Below are 18,334 nucleotides of genomic sequence, written 5' to 3'. Positions count from 1 at the left end.
TGCTTTCTTTTCTCTCTATCTCTCTATAAGCTTAGCGGTTAGGTCCGCTTTCTAGGTTGAGGTGAGACGTGGATAGCGGTGTTATAGGCCTTTGGTAAGGCTTGGGGTGTTAATTACAATTAAAACACCTTGCCGAAGGTAGCGGAGATTCATTGGTTACAGCCACTAGGGGGGTCAGAATATTATTTAGCCCAGAGCAGTTGATATTCTGTTTGTGCTAAGCCCACGCCCAATTCATTCTGGCACTTTATAAAGCAATGAGCAGTCGCAGACAGCAGTCTTTGTCACTGCTACGCCTTTCTTGGGATTAGGTGGTACAGGAAATCAGTGGCACGCGGCGTTGGCTGCAGGGCTTGGATGTCCAAATGAACACCAAGGCTTTCAGATTCGCAGTGTGTGAGATGTGCTTAGGCATCATCTGATATACTGTTTCTTTCAGAGCTTATAATTTATGGATTTCAGGGCGAATCAAGCATGTGCAAATGCATACGCCGGTGTGCACTGAACGTTAATACATCTGTAGAGAACCTGAGAAATAAAAAAGAGGTTTTAAGAAAATTTGAGGGTATCGAAACGCATGTGGTCCGATTGCATAAAGGTATGGTAGATACGCCGCTATGATTGCTTATACTAACACTTGTGTAGGTAAGTGACAGGATTTCATCAAATTGTGAAAAGTTATACCTATACACTGCTTCGCCGCAAGAAATGAAGCACGTATGCTGTACAACTGCAATTTAGCTCACGAGGTCATCAATTAGATACAACGTACCACTTTAGTGCTATTCAGTTATGAATATGTTATAGCAGATACTACATTGTCGAAGCCAAAGCTTTTTCGAACATTTATTTAGTGAAATTATTTCGTTGTTCGCAGTATACTATTCTCGTATCAATCGCTCCATATGAATGTGACCTTCTGTATATTACACGATAGCATAGATTATCAGTACCTTGCGAAATTCATAGTCTGCGTATGAGGCGAGCACTGTGCGTGGCTGCCACGCGCAATATCATTATATCATTCGCGGGTCAGACAACTGTAACTATACGTGCACGAGAGCAAGAAAATTATTATCTAACGTCTCTGAATTGTCGCGAATAGTCATTTTTCTCAGTGTACACACTTAGAAACACAAATTTTCAATTGTGATTTTCTGTTTTGCTCTGTGCGTAATGTAGTTTAATTTCATGCACTTGTAACCCAACGTGCTGTTCTTATATTGCGGTTGTAAATGCGTCCCGAATAAAACTTTATTTTTGACTTGATGTATTTCCATATCGACTGGTCTTTTTCCATCTACGCTGGAAACCTTTATCTGTACTGTCGCAACAAAGTAGACGAGAACCATTGCGCAACGATGACCTCCGAAATACTCCACGAACCTAATGCCCCTACAGAAATGGCCCAGAGGCCGATGCACTCACTGAGGCCAGCCAGCAGACATTGCACCATCCATTACTCGTGGCTGAGGCGGCACTCAGTAGCTTTGGTGGTCTTCTTCAATGCTACGTCAGTGATGACAGACCATTATCATTTGCGCAGTCATTGTTTTGCATTTCTTTTCGTTCAACAACAGCTGCATTCAAAAATTAACGTTATACCAAGTAAGCAGTAATGATTAAACATTCACGTTTCTAGCTATGCTAAGTTAAGTAGTAGATAGTCCACAGCCCTACAATATATACAAGCACTCTAGCTTTACTGCACATAGGTTGCATTGTACAAGCTCTGCACATCAACTGACGTAGTGGATTCCTCTTGAAGTAGTTATTGTAGATCAAGATGTCTTATTGTAGATCGAAATACAAATTCATTCCAGCATCTGTGCTGAAACCGACTACACTCCCTGCCGAGGCTTACACAGCTGATATGTATCGTGCTGCCCAACTTCCCTGTTGTCTGAGCGGCACATTTCCAGCAGAAGCCAACACTGTTACAAGGCCATGTATTATGGGTGTCGCCTGCGCCACGAACTTCCTGCATATATTTCCGCAGTGTCCTACCGCGTCCCTCATAGCCGGAGTAGCTTTGGCTCACTAATCATCATCAACCGATGAATCTCAACGTGTCCGATCATTTGCTGACTCTCTTTTCCTTTCGTGTAACTAGCTGCGAAAAGCACGCGTACAAGCGACGTAAATGCATGTGGCCGTTTCTACGCCGACTTCTGAAAGGTCGGAATTTGCACTTCAGATTTAAGGCATCGACTCTTTTCTATCCACTTGTTTATCATCATTATCTTCATCATCATCATTATTTTCCCCCCTTAAAATCCCCTGTCGGGGAATCACATAAAGGGGGGGGGGCATATATTAAATAAAAGATAAGACAGCTCGGGTCATACTACCGAAGCACTTCTCTCAGAGAAACGAAATATTTATCTAGATGCAAAAACAAAACGGCACAATTCGAACAAGGAAGAAAGAAAAGCGGTGTAAGGTAATTGCGAATATTAAAATGTTGGGTAATCAGTGAGCATCTATTTCAAAACAATGGGGTTACGCTCGGTGACAACGCAGTGTGGCAAAATGTTCCACTCCGCGAGTAGGAAAATAAAAGAAAAAAAACGAGGGAGGGGAATACAGAAAAATAGGTGCGCAGATGAGATTAAAAAGTTTGCAGATATAACGTGACAGCAGAAAGCACAGGACCGGGTTAATTGGCGGAACATGGGAGAGGCATCTGCCCAGTATACGGCGAAATCAGGCTGATGGCGGTGATTAAGGTGAACACTTTAGCATCTATACAGAGCCGTACAGCCAGATTCATCTTTTCCACGTGTGGTCGTGATGAAAGCACCAGTGCCAAAAAGTCATCCCGGATTCGAATAAATGGTGCTGCAAGGCTGTGCTTTTTCTATCGCATATACCATAACGTCACGCAACTGTAGCCTTCTGCGCCCCGCAACCCGTTCACCTCATCGCGTTTTTAACCCTTGTATCATCCAGCAGTATAGCATGGTTCAACGTCTTATTTCATTTAATAATTTTTGTGTACTCCTTTATGACCACTGGTTATCCTTCATTGACTGATATGTGGGGTTCAACGTCCCAAAACTACCATATGATTATGAAAGACGCCGTAGTGGAGGGCTCCGGAAAATTCGACCACCTGAGGTTTTTTACGCAGTGGTTATCCTGGCTTTGTGCTGATTGATTGGAGGAATTGATATGTCAGGTTTAACGTTCCAAAACCACCACATAACTATAAGAGACGCCGTGGTGGAGGGCTCCGGAAATTTCGACCACTTGGGGCTCTTTAACGTGCGCCCAAATCTGAGCACACGGGCCTGCAGCATTTCCGCATCCCACGGAAATGCAGCAGCCGCAGCCGGGATTTGATCCGGCGACCTGCGGGTCAGCAGCCGAGTACCTTAGCCACTAGACCACCGCGGCGGGGCAACGCGATGAAGTTTGATGGCTATACTCCGATACAACAGATGTTAAGAAATTTTAATCCAAGGAAAACCCAATGTCATTTTCTATTGCATAGATGAAACAAGTAAAAGCACTTCACGCGATTATTCTTGCAAGTTTGCGTTTTGCGTCCTAACCATGACATGCATTGTAAAAATATGAAAGATATTACTAGTGTTACGAAAACGTGCGCATATAAAGGATTATGTGAAACGGACTTGTAAACTAAGATGCCTTTATCGGTAGAAGACTTCATTTTATTGTTGCGTTAACGGACGTTTCGCTTTTCAACATCTCTGAGGCCATCGTGATTTTGCTTCCATAATTACGATGGGCCTTTTGAGCATTGAGTGTTCAAGCAAAAAAATTCATGAGTACAGTTTTATGAATACAACGGCGAGTGGAAGTAATTTTATTGATCATGCTCACCTCGCTCTGAATACTCGAAATTGCGAATGAATCGGCCGTGGTGGCTTGCTGTAGCCGTGGCGTTCCGCTACAGCTCAACACGTGCAGCCGTGCGCTCGAGTGCGCAGGCGCACGGTAAGGGAAAACACTCGTGCACTTGCATTTGTTCGCACACGTGTAAACCCCAGCTGTAGGTAAGCGAACTTTGAGATACCGATATATTCTATGCAGCACAACGTTCTCTGTAGCCCAAGTTGCATGCATCTTACAGTAGGAAGGAAGCAAGAGGGAGCAGGCAAGAAGGTTAGCCAGACACATGTATGGTTTTGTATCCTACGCTGGGAAAATGTTTAAGGAGAACAGAAATATGAAAAATAAAGGGAGAGGACGAAAGAACGCATAGGTACGCAATGATCGTGGCATTTAGGGTATGTATACATATTGTAAGCATGCTGTGATGGTTAAGGACGTTCGTCACTATGTTTGTTGACGGCGGACGAAAAAGGATTCACATCAACAATGGATGCGAACAAAAGAAGCGTTATATTGTACACTAGAGAACGTCATGGCAGGCGAAAATAAAACTATATGTCCAACCCTACACGCCGAGCGTCACGCAACATGTACGAGAGTCAGACCTCTAGCATGCGGAGAGCTCGCGGCTACGCTTACTCCGAGTCCAGCGCGTAGAGTTCTCAGTTCACAAGAGGAAAACGCTGCCTCACAGTTTGGGTCCCCGTCGTCCCGACATGATGCGATTGTCGACGTGCGCGAGGGCAAAGGTGGCACGGCTGGAGCGGCTGGAACGGCTTACGGCACACGGATGCGCTACCGTGTGCAGCGCCGTTTAGTCAGACGTCGCGGCCAGCAGTCAGGGTCGCAACTCCTGAGGTTCAGGGTCAGGCCCCGGCTCACGAGGACCACGCCCGGTAGGCCTCGCCACGAACCTGCTCCCGGCCACTGCACCCAGGCAGGAGCCGTTCAGCAGGCCCCGTCCTTGCACCTTGTACCGGCCGGCGGACTCGACCCCGAGCGAACACGCCGGAGCTCGACCTAGCCGACACGTACGGGTCCCACGTCCGGCTCAGGAACGCTCCCAGGCACTCGTCCTCTCGAGCGGCGCACTGCTTCGTCTGCCTTCGTGGCCTCCACGCTCGAGCTCCCTTTTCCACGTTCCTTCCTCTTCTCCTCTTCTTTTTCATTTCTTGTTATCGCCTTCGTGCCACCTGCCCTCCGCTCGTCTTCTTTAGTTTCGGTTTGGCGTTCCTCGGCGCTTGCAAGTCCTTTTAGCCACAAATCGTACCTAAACACAGCACTTTTGTGTCCATTCCTTACAAATATCCCCCTGCTCAAGAAAGTTGTTTAGGGGGAAAACAACTTTTCACAAGCGCGCGAGGTGGAGTACCCAAAAGCGAAAACATAGCAAAAAAAAACATTATTTACAGAAGTTCATTCTGTTAGGGAAAGGGTGAATTGACATGAAAAGAAATTGTGCCACCAGTAAACGCTAACCAGCGGAGAAGTCAAATGTGGCTGAGGTAGTCGGCACCTACGTTGTCGGAGCCCTTAATGTACTCAACCACAAAGTCATACTCAGTAAGCAATAGGCTCCAGCGGAGTATTCGACTGTTGATGTGTTTTGCGGAATTTATGTAAGCAAGAGGCTGGTGGTCAGTTTGCAGCACGAATCGGTTTCCGAAGAGGTACACATGAAACTTTTGGATAGCCCACACAAGAGCCAGCGCCTCTCTTTCGATTGTTGTGTACCGTGACTCCCGTTCGAGCAGTTTACGGCTTGCGTAGGCTACTGGATGCAACATGCCGTCGTGACGCTGCATTAAAAGGCTCCCTTTCGTGGTATTTCTTGAGAAGGTTAATGTGAAAAAGACTTCACCGAGTTCCGAGATCTATCTCGTAGTCATAGTCACTGCGTTTCTCAAGCACTGTGAAGGGTCCCTTCCATGTCAAGATCAATTTATTCTTATCTGATGGTAGCAACAGCAATACTTTGTCGCCGGGTGATAGGTGTCGAACTCTTGCTTTCCTATCGTAAAATTTCTTCTGTGTCATTTTCGCCTTCAGGAGTTCTTCATGCGCTACCTTGCAGGTGTCTTGCAGTCGCTCCCGGAGATCTATAACATACTCGTATGTTGTTTTCGTTTCAGGATCGATGTTGGCACCTGTCCACAGTTCCTTAAGGATCGACATTGGCCCGCGTACAAATCTGCCGTAGAGGAGATCGAACGGCGCGAATCCAAGGCTCGTCTGGGGAACTTCACGGTATGCAAAGAGCAGGGGAGCCAAGTACCTGTCCCAATGTCGCGGCCGTTCTTGACACATGCGGCGAACCATTTGTTTGAGAGTTCCATTAAATCTCTCCACAAGTCCGTTGGCCATGGGGTGATAAGGCGTTGTGGGTAGCTGACGAAATGAAAGTAGCCGACCGAGTTCCTGCATGAGACTCGAGGTGAACGACTTTCCACGGTCGCTCACTATCTCACGGGGCACCCCAACGCGGGAGAACATCTCTACTAGTGCTTCCGCTATGCGCTCTGTCTCGATGCTCGGTAGTGCCACCGCATCCGGGTAACGCGTAGCGAAGTCTACCATCGTTAAGACATACTTGTTGCCCTTGGATGACGTTGGTGACAGCGGGCCAATAATATCGATGGCGACCCGCTGAAAAGGTGTGTCTATGATAGGCATATTTCCCAATGGAACTCGTCCGACGAGGTGTTTAGGCACGGTCCTCTGACATACGTCGCACGACTTCACGAACCGTATCACATCAGCCCGTACACCCGGCCAATAAAACTCTGTAAGGACACGGTCTGTTGTCCTTCTTTGCCCTTGGTGACCAGACAGAAGGCCTTCATGAGCCATCTTCATTACGGTGTTCCGAAGATCCTTGGGTACCACAAGTTGCTCCAAGTCTCGCCTTTCTGCCGTGCGGTGGCGCCGGAAAAGAATGTCGCGTACCAGCACAAACTCAGTGACTGCTGGCTTCTTAGATATGATCTTTCCCAATGCGGTGAAGCAGGTTTCCAGCGTGGGATCTGCGTGCTGTAAATTCTTTAGCGCTTCCCGGCTGATATCCAGGGGTTGGATCCGAGGAACAATCAGTTCACTGGGCTTTTTCCTTTCTTTTCCTGCAGCCGCCGACATGTCATCTTGTCGTCTTCTATCTGATGAGGTTGCATCTTCAGGTTCTTCTTGAGTGCATACTGGATCACGGTGAATCTGTGCTAGTTTTGGACGTCCTGCTGGCTGCTTCGGGGCTGGTCGGGCAGCTGACAGTACACCCGCAATGTTGCCAAGCACGACTTCATACAATGGATTCTCCATACAAACAGCAAGCACATGACCTCTGAAAAACGGAGAATCTATGTACACCTCTGCTTCTGGTAAGACTTTTGCAGATCGGTCCAATAAGCGAACGGTACGGGTGTTGCCAGTCAAGTTGCAGTCAGGAACTAGCGATCGTTTCACCACTACTGTATTGCAACCGGTATCCCGCAATACGGTAACCCGCTTCCCTTCGAGATAGCCCTTTACAGTTGGCATTTGTTTTGACCCGTTGTCGCAAGTTGCGTTGCTTTGGGTCCCATCACACATGTCATGACAATGTTTCTCATCCTGATTGTCAGGCGCATCTTCCATTGATTTCTCCTGCTGCGCTTTCTGGTATCCCAAGACGGAACATGATGCCTCTCTACGTTTTCCCGAGTTTGAGGGACAACTATCGGATCTGTGCCCTGACTTCTTACAGATCCAGCACGACGTCGACTTGGGCGCTCGAGACTTTGTCCAGCAATCGGAAGCTTGATGACCCGGCTTGTTGCACAGAAAACAAAGCGGTTTTCCTTTGCTTTCGCTGACAGTGTCAACTTTAGCTGTAGCCATCGGTTTCCCTTTTTCGTCTTTTCCTCTAGCGAGATTCACAATTCCCTGAGCTTCCAAATATTGATCAGCCGTCGTTGCCAACGTGTCCAGGTTATGACATCCTCGCTCCTTCAAGAAGACAGCCAACTTCTCGTCGCACCGCCTGAGGAATTGTTCGGACACCATCTTGTCTCGCAGTGCATCATATGTTTTGGGAGTCTTCGCCAGCTCCTGCCAATGGTCGAAGTATCCACAGAGACGTCCCGCGAACTGTCGACCTGTCTCAGTATTCTCAGGCCGGGCATCCCTAAACTTCGTGCGGTATCCCTCCTCTGTATAACGGAACCGCTGGAGGAGCGTCTGCTTGAGCTTTGCGTAGTCCGTAGAGTCTTCTGCAGACATCCGTCCTACCACAGTCAAGGCTTCACCCGTTAGACACAAGCTCAGTGACAGGGCCCACTTGTCGGTTGGCCAGCCTTGGCTCGTGGCGACCCTCTCAAATCTCTGGATGTACGCATCCAGTTCGTCCCTACTCTCATTGTAGGGCGGAATCATTTTGTGTGGGCTGCGAAAACTCTGACCACCACCCATACTATCATCCGCAGAACTCGTGCTCGTCCGCTGCGCTTCTGCGACACGACGTCGCTCCTCGAGCAGGAGCCTTTCTGCCTCCATGCGAGCCATTTCACGCTCATGCTCCACCTGTGCTGCTAGCCGTGCCTCCTCTCGATCTTTCGCTCTCTGGTCCCTCATTTCTTTTTCCTCAGCGCTCACCCATGCCAGCAAAGCCTCACCACTCAGCCCCATCTCCTTCCCTAGCTCAACTAGCTTCCTCTTGTCGTCCATTCTCGTCCGCCACACACAAACAACGTGAGGCTCTCAGATGTAAGGCGAGAGCTTAGTCCTGTCTCGCGGACGCCAGAAATTGTGATGGTTAAGGACGTTCGTCACTATGTTTGTTGACAGCGGACGAAAAAGGATTCACATCAACAATGGATGCGAACAAAAGAAGCGTTATATTGTACACTAGAGAACGTCATGGCAGGCGAAAATAAAACTATATGTCCAACCCTACACGCCGAGCGTCACGCAACATGTACGAGAGTCAGACCTCTAGCATGCGGAGAGCTCGCGGCTACGCTTACTCCGAGTCCAGCGCGTAGAGTTCTCAGTTCACAAGAGGAAAACGCTGCCTCACAGTTTGGGTCCCCGTCGTCCCGACATGATGCGATTGTCGACGTGCGCGAGGGCAAAGGTGGCACGGCTGGAGCGGCTGGAACGGCTTACGGCACACGGATGCGCTACCGTGTGCAGCGCCGTTTAGTCAGACGTCGCGGCCAGCAGTCAGGGTCGCAACTCCTGAGGTTCAGGGTCAGGCCCCGGCTCACGAGGACCACGCCCGGTAGGCCTCGCCACGAACCTGCTCCCGGCCACTGCACCCAGGCAGGAGCCGTTCAGCAGGCCCCGTCCTTGCACCTTGTACCGGCCGGCGGACTCGACCCCGAGCGAACACGCCGGAGCTCGACCTAGCCGACACGTACGGGTCCCACGTCCGGCTCAGGAACGCTCCCAGGCACTCGTCCTCTCGAGCGGCGCACTGCTTCGTCTGCCTTCGTGGCCTCCACGCTCGAGCTCCCTTTTCCACGTTCCTTCCTCTTCTCCTCTTCTTTTTCATTTCTTGTTATCGCCTTCGTGCCACCTGCCCTCCGCTCGTCTTCTTTAGTTTCGGTTTGGCGTTCCTCGGCGCTTGCAAGTCCTTTTAGCCACAAATCGTACCTAAACACAGCACTTTTGTGTCCATTCCTTACACATGCATTTGCACTTGCACATGCGAACGTATGCAATCTACACTTCTTTTACCTCACACAGAGCCATACATATGGCCTTTGATGATCTAATAACGCCACGCTCTGACTTGTCGTTATGCGACCATCTATTGTGGTCGACAGTGCTGGCGGAAAACTGTGGAACACAGATGATTGCGTAGCCCGGAGCGCGGCGCGCCGAGATCAGAGAAACAAGGCAAAGTCGGCGTGCTTCATCCCCGAGCACGCCTGGATGCGCGGTGTGCTTACGCCAGCATCACGCCAGTCATACCAACCTGCTCTCGCGGCTGAGCGAGCCGATACAAACGAAGCAGCAAGATCTTGCCGCCACAGGCGGTGCTGCGGCAAGCGCCGGTTCGAGGCGCTGTGGACAGGCGCTGCCAGCCTGGTGTATGCCGTCAAGAAAAGGATATATATATTGAGACGCCTGTGAAGGGCTGCGAAGCTTTCCTTTCCGGCTGGCCGAGCTTTTTTCCCGCTCCAAACGGCTCCTTCCCGTTCACTCTTTTTATTTTCTTCTCTCGCTTCTACCGTTATTTCTGCGTCCTCGAACACCGCAAAATAAATCACAACTAGGTACAAGCGCACCTTTCACCCTGGGCAAAATGGCAATTGTCAACATTTCTTTTCTCCTTTATAATATTGTGCTTTCTTACTTCTGCTCTTTTCATCGGCAGCCTTTCAGCAGGCATTCCTTTCCTCTTCAGGTTACCTGGCACACCGCACATGCCTCGGGTTATTCCCTGCGCGCAATCCGTCTGAATTCAAGCACTTTACCTATTCTTATATGTTGCCTGCTTAGTGTATCTCCCGGGACAAGTAGCAGCGTGCCGCGCCGCCAAATTGGGTGCTGAGGCAGTCGGTGCCCTGCTTTCCATCGCTGGAATTCCTATACACATTGGTGTGTGTGTTAACTATGTTCGCGACTCGATATGTGTGAGTGGCCTATAGATGAGCCCGGTAGTCACTCCGTGGCAGAATCAATGATTCCCCTTCAGGCAGGACGAAGACACGCTCATTCGGTCGTCTGGGGCCACGCTATATAAGGGTGTGTTGGCAAGAACGTCGATAGCCCCGCCGCGTTGGTCTAGTGGCTAAGGTACTCGGCTTATTACCCGTAGGTCGCGGGAGTGAATCTCGGCTGTGGCGACTGCATTTTCGATGGAGGTGAAAATGTTGTAGGCCCGTGTGTTTAGATTTAGGCGCACGCTATAGAACCCCAGGTGGTAGAAATTTCTAAATCCCTACACTACGGCGTATCTGATATTCATAAGGTGGTTTTGGGACGTTAAACTTTACACATCAAAGCAATCAAGAACTTCGATATCGCGGAAGCGTCTCCTAATAGACAATGGTCGCATATCATTGATGTATCGGATTCTTTCGCACAGCAATACGTATACTGCGTAAGAGATCTAAAAAAGGAAAGGTTCGATATCTAGTGCGCAACATTCTCTGAAGTTGTTTAATTTATACTACACGTCTACCATTATTACGATATCGACTTGCGTGCTGAGATTTGCATACAAAACTTGGAAGGAGGCTTTGGCTCAATGGCTCTCTTTCATTTTTTCTAACCTTCTTTCTTATCTTCGTCTCTGCTAATAACCTGAAACTTCTCGAACCTGCACTATTTCAACTATAAACATCGTTCAGCCGTTGCGCTCCTTGTCACGTTCTAAGCAGAAATATTGTCAAAAGGGAGATTATTAAAGAGACAGAGAATGAAAAAAAGAGAGAGGTTAAGCAGATGCTAAGATCCGGTATGTTACCCTACACTGGGGTAGGAAAATATGGAATTAGAAAGAAAGATAAAAAAGAAGGAGCGAAATACGGACCCACACACGCCCGCGCGAGAGCGTTCTTTTCAGAGTCATTCGGACAGAAATCGCAGGATACCCAGAAACCTGCGACGTTGAGTGAACGGTGGCGTATGTTACGCGGAGTATGTGCCACACTAGAAAACTAGAAGGCCCTTGTCAGTCGCCTTGCCTGAGAAGGACCTTGGTTTCTTGAGGTGCGCAGAAGTAGCGCAGGGCGCGGGTTCCTGAGCGTATCCGTTGTTGGACATGGTGGGCAAGGAAGAAGGCAGGCCGGTGAGGCAACGACTTCGTCAAAGTCCTAAGGGTAGCGATCCCGTCGTTGGTTGTTATACCCCGGCTCCTCAGTAGGCGTTTGGGGGTTTACTGGTACACTGTTCGGATAACGAGCCGATCAGGACCAGGACGCAAGTGAAATCTTATTCGTTCGTCTCCCTTCGCTTCTTCCTCCTTTTTCTAGTGCGGCACATGCGGCGCGTAACAATATTCTTTCCTCTGACAGAGGCTGGTCATCTAAATAGGTGAGTGATCTACAAAGGGTTTGCCATTGTATGCTGTACTGCGGGCAGTAACGCAGGTCATTTTGAACCGTTTCTTCATCTCCGGAGTGTACGCAGGCCATTTCTATGCGGAATGCATATGTGCGGGTGAACGCAACGCCCAACCATACTTTGCGCAGAACAGTCGCGTCACCTCGTTGGAATATTGGGGGAAGTGTAAGGCTTAACGTTGAATCAAGAGACCAGAATTGTGAATGCGCGAAATGCGGATTCATCAAACGTGACATGTAGCATTGACGAGTTAGCAGTGTCGCTTCTAGAGTGACGAATTTATAGGCCGTGGTCTTCTGTATCGGCTGAATATACTGTTTGATCGACACGTTAATTACCGATATTCCCACAGTGACTTGGTGGTCATTGAAACGTAATGTGGTGCTCTTTCTCAGTTAGGTGCTGTAGCATATCTGCCGTCTCAAGTAGCAACAGTTTGTGCGGACCGTGGCGTTCACTCGACAGGAAGAACTGCAATGTCATCTTGAAGTAGAGTAAAATTGTTCACTTTGTGTCAATAGGTCGTTGAAGAGACGCAGCGTATGTGCGAAGCGCTGCAAGCTCTGCTGCAAGTGATGTGGCGGGGTAACTTGCCTAGAATTTGATAGCTGTGGCTCTCGTTGGAATCACGACCGTCGCTGTTTCGCTGTTGAGCTGTTCGGCAAGGAGGAGTCATCAGTGTAGACGTGTGTTTACTCTTCTCGTACAATAGAACAAGGTGAGCCCCTCAAGAGCTGCAGTGTTGACAAATCTTTTTTTTCTCGATACCTCGTATTGTCAGTTGATGATCATCACTTTATAATATTTAATAGTCTGAAAGAAACAAAAATCAATATAGACTACCAGTGCATAAAAATTAAGCTAAAAATATTCATGGAGGTGCACCACGTGCCAGCGAAATAAACCGATTTTTTTTACTCTGTGTTAATATAGAGGAGCTTCCAACACCGAAACATTTTTTTCTCAGCAGTATAACCTGCGAGTTGCGCGTGAGAAAGGGCTACAGGCACGAATGAGGGCTGCACGACCGAAGGAGACATTTCAAGTGGCCTTATCACGTATAAGAGTGTCCATGACTGGGTGCACGAGCGTAGCCAGCGGGCTATTGATCTCCACCCCAATTTTTTTTTTAACCATAGCATACAAAGCACCTCACGCTCGACCGCATCAGCCTCCCCAGACCCCTTCATATCAAAATGTTGCCCCCCCCCCTTTCCCCCGAAAGAAGTTTGCCTGCACTGCTGGCTGCGTGGACCATTTGCGTTTCCTATGCGACATGGAGTGTCTTGATTTTTATTATTACTATTATTTGGGAAAGTAGGTCGCAGCTTCCAATCCTATTCTGTCACTTTTTGACTTTCTTATTTCATTTGTAGAATTTTTATGCGTGATTTTGTTCTTCCCTTTAGAGTTGATTCATTTCTCCTTACATTCAGATGTTTTCTTACTTTTTTTGCTGTATAGTTATTTAGTGCCTTGCGCACCTTTCCTTGGTAGTTTACTAAACGAAAGTGTATTAGTTATGTGACTCCTGTCTGCATTCTACTTAACGCTTAACACCAAGCATAGCATCATGTTAATCTCGTATATTTGTGTAAGCTTCAAATCAGCATCTGCCCCTCTTTTTCTCTAGCCTTAAGGATGTAAGCAGAAACATTTCCCTCTTCGAGCTTCTACCTCCCAGTATTCATTCATTCCAGTATTGCGGTTATCGTTCCGTAAACAAAACAAAGTAAAAAAAACCTTCATCTGCCCAAGTTTCAAGCTATATGCCTCAGGGGCATGTGAATTCCACCTAGTACTTGTCTTTAGCAAGCGAGAAACGACATATAAAAGTGTGTTCGTAGCTGATCCTAATGACATCATTTCTGCGTGCGCATGAAAGACACATATGCAGGGCATTTTGAAAATGTGTCCACAGTCCTCAAAAATCAGAGAACATGCGACATTTGCTCGATGTTCTCACAAATGGTGTAGCGGCAGGCATCTTGAAGTCAATAAAGACACCATTTAGATGTAATTAATAAAGCTAAAGTGAGTAATATTTTAATCATAAGATTGATTGATTAATATGTGGGGTTCAACGTCCCAAAACCACCATATGATTATGAGAGACGCCGTAGTGGAGGCCTCCGGAAATTTTGACCACCTGGGGTTCTTTAACGTGCACCCAAATCTGAGCACACGGGTCTACACCATTTCCGCCTCCATCGGAAATGCAGCCGCCGCAGCCGGGATTCAATCCCGCGACCTGCGGGTCAGCAGCTGAGTACCTTAGCCACTAGACCACCACGGTGGGGCTTTAATCACGGTAGTTTGGCAGACATTTACAATGGGAGAATTGAAATTCTTTTTGCTATAGGAACCCATCGCAGCTTTTAGGTATAGAAAAAGCAGTCTCTATTATATATTGTTGTGTAATGAAACTTTTAACCAATTTCAAAGGTGAAACCAAGACTGAAGCATCGATGAGCGCAACAAGCAGACGACCAGAATGACGTCACTTTTCGAGACATTGATTATATTGGTGCGTTCATTGGCTTATGAGCATCAAGCGTGTCACAATTCCAAGCTCAGCCCACAAACTGTCTCGACCGCTAATTTGGTTGGTTTCCATTACTCCGCAATTATTAGAACAAATTACTATTCAAAACCTCAAAGCTGCTATTGTTCTCTGTTCGTAGGTCTTAAGTTTTCCCATATGACATAACCACTTAACTTCACTATTTTAAGGCTCATTAATTTAACTTTCTTATTTACTCTCCCAGTTAATGTCTTTAACTATCTTGATATGCCCGCCGCTACAAAAGGAACATTTCTGGAGACAGTGACAAAATATCGCAATTTTTTTATTTTAGGGGAGTTTAGACACGTTTCTTAAAACACCCGTTCAGTGCAAACACATCGGGCAGTAGAAGTCTGGTACGACGCGAAACAGCAATTAAAGGTGCTGCCTCGACCAGTTTTTTTTTTCGCGGCTAACAAGTCTAGCTACTGGCACTAGAATTGGTCTGTTTTCCCACCCACAATCCTGACTGACATAATCATTCGTAGTTCAGTGGTGATCGAGCTCATCAGAAATGTGAAACCCTCGCTTTCAGGTTTTATGGAAGCACCTTTGTGAGGTTGATTGTCTCATATCATTTTCTCAGAACGAAAAAGCTCGCTTATAGGAGGCGAAAATTGCAAGGAGAAAACGACAGACTAAAAAGAAACAAACCCCCGAGCAGTAAATTCATAGGACCACCAGATCTACGGGAGAGGAGTGATCGAGTGAGGAAGGGAAACATTTCGAGGCAGCCAACGCGCTCTCTCCTAAATTGCAATGACACGCAGTATATTTTGCCATACGGCAACTACACTTTTCCCTGTGAATTTCACACTGCGTACGAACATCACAAAAAATTGAGGGAAAAATGCTACCTGGTTTTTCTTTATTGCCGCGAAACTTCTTTTCCGCCGTCTGCCACAAGTCGAATCAACTGTCGACACAATGCCATTCGAAGAAAGTAACGTAGCAGCCACGCACGACGTCTTGCTGAACATAACGGTACACTGCGCAACAGTCACTTAACTCGCCAAAATTCACACGACGTGTTTACAAAAGCATTAGTTTCATAGTCAGCCACGGGCACCTCGCAGGTCATTCTTGCGCTATTGTGGGTGGCTTTGTATGCGTTTATAGGAACAGCTTTTCAGCGTCGCAAAATAATGCTGATAATAACAACAACTTGGCCATTCTCGTGCAATATACCTGCTGCCACGCGTACAATATACCCGGAAGCACTCCAAGGTGCCTCGCGTATGCCGGCCAATATTTGAACACGGTGGGCTGTCTAGACGCACTATCCGTGTCTTGGCTCAGCACGTTTTGCCTCATTTTGCCGGGGACTCGATCATCGAGCGCGCGACCCGCCACGATCGCTTTTTCCCCGAGAAATCGAATTTCCAAAATTGCTCGCGCGAAGAATGGCAGCTATACACAAACTTCTTACAAAACCAACAACGACTATAGCAAAAAACGAATTGGCTCAACGAATGGCCCCGGTCTCTTATCACTTTCCCCGAACGCATTATGCTTCCGCGACATGTATGATATTTTTCTGTGTAATCTCTCTAATAAGCCGAATGTTTTTTGTTGTTTTTTTATCTCGGGAATCGCACGCAGTGTGAAAACAAATTCCTTCCGCGGCCGTGCGAAATAAAGCGCAGTGAGGATTTCACTGAAGCTCATTTCTCTTACGTTTGTATGTCCTCACCCGTATTTCATAGTCCTGAAACACATTGCAAGGATACCCTAGGAAAGAAAACAAAGAATTGGGCCAGCGTACGAAAAGGAAGTCAGCTTGCAGACACAGAAAAATATTGCGCATTCAACAAAGCCGAGAATCTGTTTTAAAACCAAGGAAAAAACCTTAGTCCTGTGGGCTTTTGTTGTGCACATACATCATTCGCTAGATGCTGCACCTAACGCATAAAAAACAAGCCCTTCTTGAGTGGAGAAATAGAGTACTCGTTTATTGCATTGCTTTCTGGGTATTCAATGCTTATTTTTGTCCTTTTTTTTTTCTTGAGGGTGTATTACTTATTTGGCAATTGTCTGACAACGCTTCCGTAGCTCATTTCCCAGATATATATGAGGTCGCAGAATCGCCATGCTTGTTTCTCAACATAGCACCGACGAGGGTCAATAAATAATTTACCGAAACATCCGATCTCGGACGATGCGTCTGACTGTCTCGAGATCTGGCAATACGGCTTTTTTTTCTTCTTTTCTTCGCCTCATTACTTGGCAAAAAACAGGGGCTCAGTCGTCGACGTGGGCAATCATTGTGACTTACTCATAATTTACTTTATTCGGGAACCATGTTGCCCTCTAAAGCTTCTTAACTCACGGCATCATAACCCTAACTAGATTTAATATAACCAATCTAGGGGGACTTGACAGCAACGCAAGTGTACGTTTGCGGAACTGCTTCGAATTGGAGAAGTCCAGCTTCTCCGACAAGTTAATTTTGAAATAAACAGAGGAGGAAGTAGTAAAGCCTAGTTCGTGCTTTCCTTTTGTATTACACTCGAAAAAAAAAGATATGAACAGCACCCGATGATTTCATCTGAAGATTGACTTCATTCGTCTTTCTCAGCGTAATTATACCAAGGGTTTCTGTGGAGACGTTGTGTGGGATTTCGGATAAATGTTGACCATACGGGGTTCTTTAACGTTTAATGAATATGTTTGGTGCGCAAGAGCTGGTCTTTCAAAAAGTAAGTTCAACAACAGTGATTTGATTTGCCGCAAGCTTCAGCATATACCTGTCAATCTACGCCTCGCTCACATCGCCTTCGAAGTAGACATACCTTGCGAGCTCTACGGCCACACAGTTTAGTAATCGCACTATGGTTGAGATTATAACTGACAGTGAATCTGTTACTTTACTGTAAATTCACTTGACTTCATCATTTATTAACGTTCTTCACATCTTTGTGTGAATCAATGGAAGTTTTTTTTCAGCATCAGATGAGATCATTCAATTAAAATACAGGACATGCAATAGCACCAGTCTACGGCTGCACATACGCTGCTGATTTTCGCGACGAAGGTGTCCTGTGACTTCTATTCTCATCGAACATAGTGGTATTTTCCTTTTGAAGAATTCCAGTCGCGGGATCGAATCTCGGCCATGATGGCCGCGTTTTGATGAAGGTAGAGTTGTATAGAGGCCTGTGTTCTTGGCTTTAGGTGCAAGTTATTGAACTACACGTGGTTGAAATTTCTGGAGTCCTCCACTACGACGTCTTTCATATCATATCGCGTTGCTCTGATGTTAAACCCCAGATGTTATTATTTTCATTGGACGAAAAATTCACGCACTTTGCCTCTATTTCTTGTGCAATTGATGCTAAAGTATCGCTGGTAGCGATCGTATGACGGTGGCAGATGTGGACGTCGGGGATGACTGTGGCAAGGCAAAAGTTCTACATTTTTCGCATTGCGAACTCAACCTCCAGAACATTCAATAACCAGGCAAACACTAAGCATCTAACTAGTTAGCCTCCTGCGACAGTCTTTGCATCGAGGCCGAAATGTGGACAAACACGTCCGTATCTTCTCGTCGCGCAGCGCTGGTCGCTTCTTGCACTGGCGCCACGTGAAAGTTCTCTTGGAAACCGACGTCATAGTAGACGAAGTTTATATCCATTGAAAATCACAGATTTTTTGGCAAGAGCTGTAGCGTTATACTCTACTAGGACACACAGTCGCTGACGTGCGGCTGCTTCTTTTTCGTGCACACGTACACATTGACAAAGTTTGGCTGAGTTTTTGGTGCCGTCGATCTTCCTTTCGCCGAGTTTCTTTCCGCTTTATCGCGTTACTATCGATACCGCATGTACCACCGAGTGCGATTCTCTGTACCAGGAAGATCCT

The 18,334-nt window shown here is 47.0% G+C and overlaps 1 long non-coding RNA gene across 1 annotated transcript in view; it reads left to right on the top strand.

Annotated features, from left to right (window-relative positions):
- The window catches only part of LOC142776283 (uncharacterized), a 367,738-nt gene that overhangs the window by 46,355 nt on the left and 303,049 nt on the right, over positions 1 to 18,334 (top strand). The window lies entirely within an intron of this gene.

This window comes from Rhipicephalus microplus, chromosome X, assembly GCF_043290135.1.
Source record: "Rhipicephalus microplus isolate Deutch F79 chromosome X, USDA_Rmic, whole genome shotgun sequence".
In the NCBI taxonomy this organism is placed as follows: Eukaryota; Metazoa; Arthropoda; class Arachnida; order Ixodida; family Ixodidae; genus Rhipicephalus; species Rhipicephalus microplus.
This window is presented reverse-complemented; position numbering and strand designations above follow the sequence as displayed.